Below are 9,344 nucleotides of genomic sequence, written 5' to 3'. Positions count from 1 at the left end.
AGCAGCAAACAGCCCAGGGGGGGCTGCCCCACCCCCCTGGAGCAGGCAAGTGGTGAGGGGGCGGGGGGGACAGGATGGGGGCTATAGGGGTTAGGAGGGGCTGTAGGCGCTATGAGGGAGCAAACCGGGGCTGTAAAGGCTGAGGGGGCAGGTGGGCGGGGGTGCACGGGGGCGCGGGGGGGGCAGGTGGTCGGAGGAGGCAGGGGGGCGGGGGACACGGGGGGGCAGGGGGGCGGTGCGTGGGGGGCGCACGGAGTGAGCGGGGGGGGGGGGGGCTCTCAGGGCAGGCACAGTTGTGGGGAGGGATGGGGGTGGGGGTGTGGGCAGAGGGGGGCCGGGAGGGGAAGGGGGCTGGAGGCGCAAGGCAGGGGCTATAGCAGGGGGGGAGGGCGGCAGGGGGCCGCAGGGGCAACACCCCACGGGGCCGTGGGCACGCCCGTGGCCGGCGGCGGGCCCGGCCCGGCCCCGGAAGGCGGGTTCATTTCCGGCCACGCGGCGCCCCGGCGCGGCGGAGGCGGAGCGGGGCGTCCCCGGGAGCCTGGAAGGCTTTCGGGCCGGGCCGTGCGGCGGCGCGCTGGGTGCGCGGGCGGGCCCGGGCCTCCCCGTCGGGCCGCGGCCGGCCGGGGGGGACGTGGCGGGCCGGCGCTCGGCCGCGGCGGGGAGCGCCTGGTGCCGGCGGCGGGCGGGCTGAGGCGGGAGGACGGCCCGGGCGCGGCGGGGCTGCCGGCGGTTCTCGTCTCCCCGGCAGTGGCGGTGGTCAGCGGGCTGCTCGCGGCGCTGCCTTTTTTTTTACTCGGAGCTGCGCCGCTACCTCAGCGAGGAGGCGCGGAGCGGCGGCGGGGCCCGGGAGGGGGGTCGGCCCGCGGCGCCCTGCCGCCCCCCCGCCGCGTCCGGGTGCCCGGGCAGCCGCTGCAGCCGCCGCAGCTCTGCGCGGGGCTTTGTCTTTCCCCCATCCGCCGGCCGGGGCCGTGGCAGCGGGCTGGGGCCGCAGGGGCTGCCTTGGGGCCTGCGGTAACGCTGTCGCAGGGGGGCGGCTCAGGAGCCTCTTGAGCCCCTGCGAGCGGGCATGACAAAAAAGAAAGCCGGCGGCGGAAATTCCCCCCCACCCCCGCGGCTGCTGTCTTTCTGTGAAAAGTATTCCAAAGGGCAAGCGCGAGGAATTGCTGGTGCCTCGTGGTTACGCAGCCAGGCCTGCTGGGCGCTTGAACCAGCGTGTCCAGTCAGGTAGCATTATTTTTCTAGTTTGTAAATGGGCCTGAGGTTTAAACCCCCTTACATTTCTGTACGGCAGTGTGCTTGGTCAGAGAGCTCAGTCGCACTGACAGAGCTGGCACAGAGTTCCCTTGGGACTCCAGACTTGACTGTCTTGTTGAAAGGCTCGAGAGCCTGCTTTGGAAGTCACTTGGCAAGGCACAGCTTTGCCATGGTTTTGGTACTTGAATTCTGACTAATGCCACTGCCACATGTTAGCCTTTCTCCAGAAGTTATAAAAGCAGAATGAGCGTTAAGAGTCTGATTGCCTCTTAACTAAATTAAAAAAGGAATTGCGGGATGAAGTGACTGGAAGTCCTTCAGGTATGACTGGGTGTTACTGCCGTGCATGTTATCCGCCTGTCTAGCGATCTTTCCTGCCTCTTGTTCCGTTGTGGTAATTCCTTTGGGTAATGCGTTGGGCTCTAAATGTAGTGCATCTTGGCTTCCTCCTGACCCCCCGAGATGTTATCGGTCTTTGCCTTCCTCACATTTCACAGGGTGTGGGAAGGCCGGAGAGGCTGGAATCCTCGGCTGTTGTGTGCGGAGAAGCTGTCAGCCTTCTAAGAGAGCATGTAGCCAGCAAGCGCATCGTGGTGCTTCGGTACCGAGCTGATACCACAGGCCTCAATCTTTTTGTGAAAAGGGATCACAAGGAAATGTGCTGATGTTGAAGGGGGAGAGGTGGCGGGGGAAGAGGTAGGAGGCAGCTTTCAACCAAGTTTAGGCTTAACTCCTGTGTTCCTGAAAATGGTTCTGGGCTTTGAGGGGTTTGCTTTTGGCTTTTTGCCTTAAGCGCGTCTACCTTTCAGGGTAACGCTTTCTTGGAAGTTGGAAACGGTCCTTCTGGGACACCAAACCAAACCCCGTACCTGGGAGGGCCATTTAGCGTGCGGCACCTTGCGTTTTACTCCGTCGGCCACTTGACCCTAGCCGTACACGCTCTCCCAGTTTGGCGCGTTCTTACCCTGCTGGCTGACAGATTCTGTCTTTTCATTTCCTCGGCTTGTCACAGGCCATAACACTTGTGTGTTCATAGACCACTTTCCTTGCTCGCTGCTTTCAGATTTGAGCGTCGATGCCATGGATGTAACGGGAAAACAGCAGCAGGACGTAGAGCACAAGCCGTTTAAACAATGCTGGGATAAAGCTGCCAATCGTGTGACTCCAGAAGCCGACAGACACGGTAAGATGCTATTCTGCCATTCTTGGATGGATGCTCTCACAGCCTTTCCATCACCGTATGCCTGCTATGATATTCATGGGAACAAGGGACGGCTGAATTCACAGCGTTGTAAACACCACAAACTCTTGAAGAGTTTATAGGACACAAATCTATTACACTGGCAGATCAGACAAGCTCCTCTGTGTGTGTGTGTATATATATTATACTCGGTACTTTTGCGAGGCAAGTCTTTGCCCGGTCCCTCTGAAATTGGGACAAGGACTCATAGATGCATTTCAGGAGCAAAGCTGCCGAGTGAACGGGCTTTTCCTACTAGAAATCAAGCGGCTGGTCTGGCAAAACTTGACTTTGGTTGCATCTTTAAATCCTAGGAGGCCGACAATGGGACGAGCTGGTTAGAGGAAAGAGCCTCTCTCCAGGGAAGGCTCCGCTGACTTGACCCTTAAGCCTAAACTTGCGTCTTACTACGTTTGCTTTGTGTGTGTTAATGGATACCTGATTCATAGGTTTCAGTTGATTGATCAGTTACAAGTTGGAGTAAGTGGTCCTTGGCTACATAAACCTCTCCTCTGCATTTTTTTACATGTTATGACTTACTGTTGTACTTCAGTACAAACTGGGAACGCTTCTGGTAGTGTTGCAGTCAAACAGTAATGCTGTCCTGACTTTTTGGTCTGCGTGTCTTCAGAACCTTTGGTCACTGTAGAGTATGAGCAAATGCTTCTTGCTTGCTTGCTTGCAGCTGGTACGTGGGATAACACTGCCAGTCCTGATGTGAGAGGAGAGTTCTGGGAGCAGTGCGTGCGTTGGGATGTGAAGTCAGTACCATCAGATCTGGATTTTCCAACACCTGTACAAGATGTCTGAGAGGTCCCAGACCACTGAATTTGCCAGAGGGGCTAGCAGGTCCATTGAGCCTTGCGTCTTAATTCTGATTTCCTGAGCTGTGGCTTGTTTGGAGTGTCAAGGTGGTGAGTGGGAAACACTTCAGATCTCTTGCATCAAGGTGAGCTAAGTGTTGTCTTCTAGCTCCTACGGTACTGGCTTGAGTAGTGTTCCCAGTTGTCAGTACTGCATGTTGTACCTGCGTGAGCACCTGATCTTCTGTGTCTGCCCACCAGTGCTGAAATACCTCTTCCTAGGCATCCGTCTTAACGCAGCCTCTCCCTCCACTCTCACCCACGTATACATTTTTGGTCAGGCATCCCAGGGTGGAGGAACTGTCTTCTGTTAACTAGACTCGTAACTCCTTTGCTGAAGTGCCCGCGTGTGTTCCATCCTTTGATGCTCTACTACTCTACCGAGGAAAGTGCAGGCTTCTTTCAGACCTTGTTCCCTGCTTCTCCCAAGGTGTGTGCCACGTTGTCACGTGAAGGGGGGGGGGAGCAGCAGTATGCAATCCTCTCAACCCAAGGTGTTTGATCTGTCTGTTAGCGCCCCAGGAAAGCTGAGACCCTTGTTCCCGACCAGTCTGTCAGACCCTTCACTGAAAAGTCGCACTGGATCGAAGGGCAAATCGACTGACTTGTTTGTTCAGGGTGGCACACTAGCAGCATTAGGGGGACCCCTCAGCGGGTCTTCCCACTTTGTTTGAATGTGTTACCCGCTGCCGGCAAGTGCCAGCGCCCACAAAGGACTCACACCAACAGTTCACGGAATAACACTCCTTATTAATAGGAAATCATGACAATTTAAGGTTTGTGATTGCCAGTGATAGGGCCTGTCTGCAAAACCAAGCTTTGAATTATATACAACTACATACAACTAAATTATAATCGCTAATAACAGCTAGCATGAGTTAGTTATTTAGCATGCATAAAACAGAGCTCTTACCCGATAGGTGTCCCTACCGGGGAGAAGACAGGTTCAGCCCATCGACGGATCCCAGAAGTTCCGATGGAGTCTTCCCTAATTTCTCCCTTCATCTGTCCACTTCTTATACTTCATAGTACATTGCATATTCATTTTCATACACAGGATTAGTTACAAGTTTCTGGCCTCTAATACAAATTAGTACGTATCCCCAGATAGCACTGCTGAAGTTCTCTGCTAACTACGCACGCTCCTCAGGTGGGGTTTTTGCCTTCCTTTGGTGGGGCTGTTTGAGTTGGAGGCTGTGATCTCCCGCTAAGAATAAGGCAATTATCTTTGTCTTATTTTCAACTAATTTTCTGTTGATGTCAGTGGATTGCAACACTTTATCATCCCGTTTCCTCTCGTAGCCAGAACTTTCCTCACTTGAAGGTTTCTTTCTGCATAACTTGGGTAATGGCATTGTTTTCACTACCTGTTCTTTGTTTCTCATCCTCCCCAAGGCTGACTACCTTGGTGAGAAGTCCCTGCGTAACAACTGTAGAGCGTGAGTCAGCTTGACCTAGCTTTGTGAACACTGAATCAGAGTTGGGTAATCGAGGAGTTTAGACAATCCCCCCACCCCCCCCCTTTGGACTTGTTTCACTTCAGGACAGGTCCATTTCCATCACGTTTAGGCGGAGCTTGAGTGACTTTGGTCATGCATGTTGTTGTTACTAACTGGTGTTGTGTGCCCAGTGAGGTGTACTAGTACCTTGGAGGCAGGCAGCTTTGAGGTGGAGGTGTGCGTTAGTATTACAATGGGATTATTTCAGCTGAGGAAAGTAATTTCACTGTAACGGTTGGCTCAGTCACAGACATCTCCTGGATTCTTCGTGTGCCAGCTGGTGTGCAGCTTATCAGCTGTGTGGTGCCATCTGGTTCCCTTTCCTGCAGGGAGCACGACAGCCTGGCCGTGGTGTCTCCACTCCGCACCACCCTCCGTCACCACTATCCGCGTGCGCTGAGCTGCCAGGAGGTGTTGCTTAGGGAACTGTGGTGATACGGATTCTGTGCATGCCAGCCATCCTGAAGGCCATGGCTGTATTTTACCCTAAAAAAGCTTTCCGTAATACTGCGCTTCTGTTAGGACGCAATTTTGTCGAATTCCCGCCCCTCAAGGTGATCTTCCCACACACCTGCAGGCAGCAGGACTAATGTCATCTCCTTTTGCCTGCTTGGGCTCGGACTAAAATCCCTTCCCTGACTACTATTTAGCTTTTACAGCCTTTGAGCCTTCCCTTGGGCCTGGTTGATAGCCCTTTGCCATTTCACCCTGTTCACAGCCAGCGTGAGTCTAGGTACCGACTATCTCAAAGAATTTCAGTTACACGATAAACCTGCTTTTTTGTAAATTAATTCTAGCATTTTAATTTCAAAGGGAACTATGGGAACTCCTGTCCGCATGGTGACCTAGCATAAGCAATGATGGAAAGGTGCATCAGATGTGACCTCTGTGTCAGCTCAGTGTGCCTCATACAGACTGCATTTGGCACTCCGTGGCGTGCTGCGCAGCTCCAGAAATTCATGCTAGGGAAAAAATGGGCAAAAATAATAGGCACGTAGAAACATGAGTTAGGAAGAAATGCTATAAATTAGGTGTTTCTGTTGACTGAGGCAGTTGATCTTGCTTGTGGATCTTTGGGGTGTGAACTTGATGCTGAACGACTCGTTTTTCATTTGACATGCCTGGGATTATTTTAAAAGAGATAGAAGAGAAGCTTATGAAATAGCATAGGTTATTGAGTCTTCCTAAGATGCTCACAAGGATTATGTATAAAGCCAAAGTGAAGGATGATGGAATAAAATTCTGTGCTTTACAAGTAAATGCAGTACACTTAACTAGGACCCTGCACGGAGATCAGGTTTATTTCTGTTTTTAAAATCCAAAAGAAGTTTAGGAAGCCTTAGAGGTTAGTATTGTGGGAAATAAATGGCTCTTCCACAAAAAATTCCACGTCAGCAAGGCTCTTTGAACAATTCTTTTTGAAATCGGTTCTAACTACAGCCAGTTAGCAGTTTAATGTTGAAATGTATACTTGCTCTCCTATAAAGCAGTATTTCATTTGCATTTCAGTGCTGTGAGTCTTGACAAATTTGGGAAGAGCCCGAGGGAAATTTTTCATCCTGAGATACAGAAGGTAGGAGGCGACTTCTTTTTTTTTTTTGTTTGGTTGTGGCTTTTTATTCTTTTCTGGAAAAATAAGTCGTTAGGTATAAATGCTAGTGGTTTGTTCCTTTCGGTAGGAGGATAATAATGAGGAGTAGGGTTACAGTTACAAAACAAGCTGTCTTTATGGGTTGAACTGGCTACTTTGAAATTAAACAAATATAGGAGTATGTTTCCAGGGGGTTTTTGTGCCGTCTTCAGTACCAGTGTGCTAAAGATATTGATTTGTTTACAGGATTTATTTGCTCTTGAAGATCAAGAGGTAAATGTAAACTTTTCACTCCTAGCACTTACTTAGTGACTTATAAACAACTTAGGTATCGATTGCTTATTGCAGTAAAAAAATGTGGTATTTCTGTGCAAATATGAGATCGAAAATCATTTAAAGCACCAGCATAATATATCCTATTAATAGATGAGCAGCTTAGTCCTATCATAAAATTGATAATCTATGATCAAAAGTAAATTATTAGGTATCTGCTACTTGAGCATGCAATAGAGCTGGTATGAAGTGTATATTCCCGTGTGTAGGGCGTATACAAAAGATGTATAAAAAAGTCCTTAGAGGAAACATTGTTTTAGCTCTTTTGTTTGATTGTCTGTTGATCCTGTAATATTTGGTTTTATTTCTCAGGGGACCTGTGAATTTTAAATTGGGAGTCCTTTATGCTAAGGGTGGGCAGCTTACAGATGATGAAATGTTCAGCGATGGTGAGTTTTTCACCTTTTTCTTGGCTGACGGTTGCATCAAATATTGAGCTTCACTGTGAGTCCAAACAGTCCACAGTCGTGACCCTCTTAGGGGTTCATCTTAGGAGCCTTGAAGATTTGTATATAAATCAAATTGTTATACTGGATAAACTGTTTCTTTTTCTCTAGTGTGCGTTCCCACAATCAAGTGGTGTGGAGCTGAAGGGGACTACAATGTAATGGTGATGGAGCCGTTTGGACCGAGTCTTGAAGATCTCTTCAGTTTTTGTTCAAGGAAATTTAGTCTCGAGACAGTCCTATTACTCGCTGACCAAACGGTAGGAACCTGCTTTCTTGATCTTGACGGTGCGGTATGTTGGAATATTAAGATTCCTTGAGAGATCAGAACCAAATACGTTGTTTCTGTAATTTAGAGGTGAATAGGCCTGTTATCATTAAAGAAAAGACTCAAAATTGGTTTTGTTTCTCTTAAATACAAAGTGCCCCATCTAAAGTGATTACAAAGTTTTAATTGATTTTTAAAGAGCAGACTTGCGCTGTTTGCAAACCGTCTGTTGCACTGCTCAAAGACAAAAGAAATTCGCCCGAGAAAGTTTTTGGAAACAAATGTAAAATAGACACGGGGGAAAGAGCTGGAGAGGTTTATGTGTTGTCTGTTCTCTTTCATGCCCTTACATTTTACAATAAAAAGTTTCATTACCTCTTTTATCGTTAAGACAATGTTGCTAGTGTTTTTATACGGAAAAAAGTGTATGCCTAGTCTCTCTCGAGTGATTTATGGTTTGTTTTTTTTTTTTTCCCCTCTTTATCTAGATTAGTTGAATTGAATACGTTTCACTCTGAGAACTTCATCCACTGAGATGTGAAGCCAGACAGCTTCTTAATGGGCCTTGGGAAGAAAGGCAATCTTGTCTACATAATAGACTCTGGGTTAGCAAAGAAGTAGCGAGACTCTCAAACTCACCAGCATATTCCATATCGTGAAAAATAAAAACTTAACAGGAACTGCCTGTTATGCATCCATCAACACGCATCTTGGAATCAGCGAGCTGGAGAAAGCAATAAATAAAAACTTTAATTAAAAGTGTCGATGCACTTAATTTTAGCGCAAGTAGATGTTGCTTTAATGAGGCATAGAATATGATCCTTATTTAGGGCACTTAACAGCGCAGTGTGCTTGGCCTCTTATCTCTTGATTGGGTGGGAATTGGTCTGACTGTAATTCTCAGGAATTAGCACCTTTGTTTTTAATAATTGCACGGGTGATAGGCTTTTTCTTGTACTGTTTATCGTGGGCATAGTAACTCAGCTATCCCTTGTTTTTCAAAGGTTTTTTATGATGGTCTTGTTGCACAGTCTTTTGTTTTTCCAGTACTCCTAATGAGTCCACTTTTTTTATACTGTTGTAGAGCGATCTCGCGGAGATGACTTGGAGTCCTTGGGCTATGTACTGATGTATTTTAACCTGGGCTCCCTCCCCTGGCAGGGACTGAAAGCAGCAACAAAGGTAGAAATAGGAACGTTATCGGTGAAAAGAAAATGCCTACACCCGTTGAGGTTTTGTGTAAAAGGATATTCTTGTAAGTTACTTTTCTGCGGCACTAGGCTTACGTGTTCATGGTTTAGTGGGATTTCTTTTTGCTTTACGCTGAATCCTACCAGTCTTTTTACTTGTGTGTGTGTGTGTCTCTCTCTCTTTTTTTTTTTTTTCCCCTTTTTCTTTTTTTCTAAATTCCCCCAACCCTGCCCATGGTTGGGCGTGTGTGTGATAAAGATACCGTGCTTTCAAGACTGGGATCTTTCTGTTCATAGACCGTTTCTAATTATCCTTTGTCTTAACTGTTAGTAAACAATCATTGAGGTGCCCTCAATTCAAAGGGTAGCTTAGTACATCTGATTTGCACTGTGTTGTGTGTGCATGCGTTGGTGTTGGCTGGATAGCTCTTGACAGCAAATAGCATTTTGAGAAACTACCCGTTTCTTCATATGGGTGGGTACTGTTTCTTGAATTAATTGGATTGCAGTCAGATGCACCTGTTGCAGTTGTTTCACTTGAGACTTGTCATTCCAGGTTCATGTAGTTTGGCCTGTTGATGGTCAGCATCTGTGAGAGGTGTAAGAAACCCTCCTATATCCTAGCATCATGCTTCAAAGCTTTTCCTTTTCTCAGTTTGG

At 48.3% G+C, this 9,344-nt stretch overlaps 2 long non-coding RNA genes across 6 annotated transcripts; both read left to right on the top strand.

Moving 5' to 3' along the window:
- The first annotated feature begins 560 nt into the window (after positions 1–560).
- LOC121081775 lies at positions 561–6,482 on the top strand. Of its 4 annotated transcripts, XR_005825816.1 has the most exons (5): positions 1,540–1,950; positions 2,318–2,437; positions 2,809–2,974; positions 3,180–3,408; positions 6,366–6,482. It is a non-coding gene; the product is annotated as an uncharacterized LOC121081775 (long non-coding RNA). The 4 variants fall into 4 exon arrangements; XR_005825817.1 differs by lacking the exons at positions 2,809–2,974; positions 3,180–3,408 and adding an exon at positions 561–578 and having other exon boundaries at positions 1,752–1,950; XR_005825815.1 differs by lacking the exon at positions 2,809–2,974 and having other exon boundaries at positions 1,542–1,950.
- Positions 6,483–7,092: 610 nt separating this feature from the next.
- Positions 7,093–7,659, top strand: LOC121081776. 2 transcript variants are annotated; one of them, XR_005825818.1, is made up of 2 exons: positions 7,093–7,169; positions 7,358–7,659. It is a non-coding gene; the product is annotated as an uncharacterized LOC121081776 (long non-coding RNA). The 2 variants fall into 2 exon arrangements; XR_005825819.1 differs by having other exon boundaries at positions 7,093–7,224.
- Positions 7,660–9,344: the final 1,685 nt, after the last annotated feature.

The sequence above is a fragment of the Falco naumanni genome, assembly GCF_017639655.2.
Source record: "Falco naumanni isolate bFalNau1 chromosome 3 unlocalized genomic scaffold, bFalNau1.pat SUPER_3_unloc_2, whole genome shotgun sequence".
NCBI classification, from domain to species: domain Eukaryota; kingdom Metazoa; phylum Chordata; class Aves; order Falconiformes; family Falconidae; genus Falco; species Falco naumanni.
The sequence above is the reverse complement of the archived record's forward strand: the minus strand, read 5'-3'. Positions and strand labels throughout refer to the sequence as shown.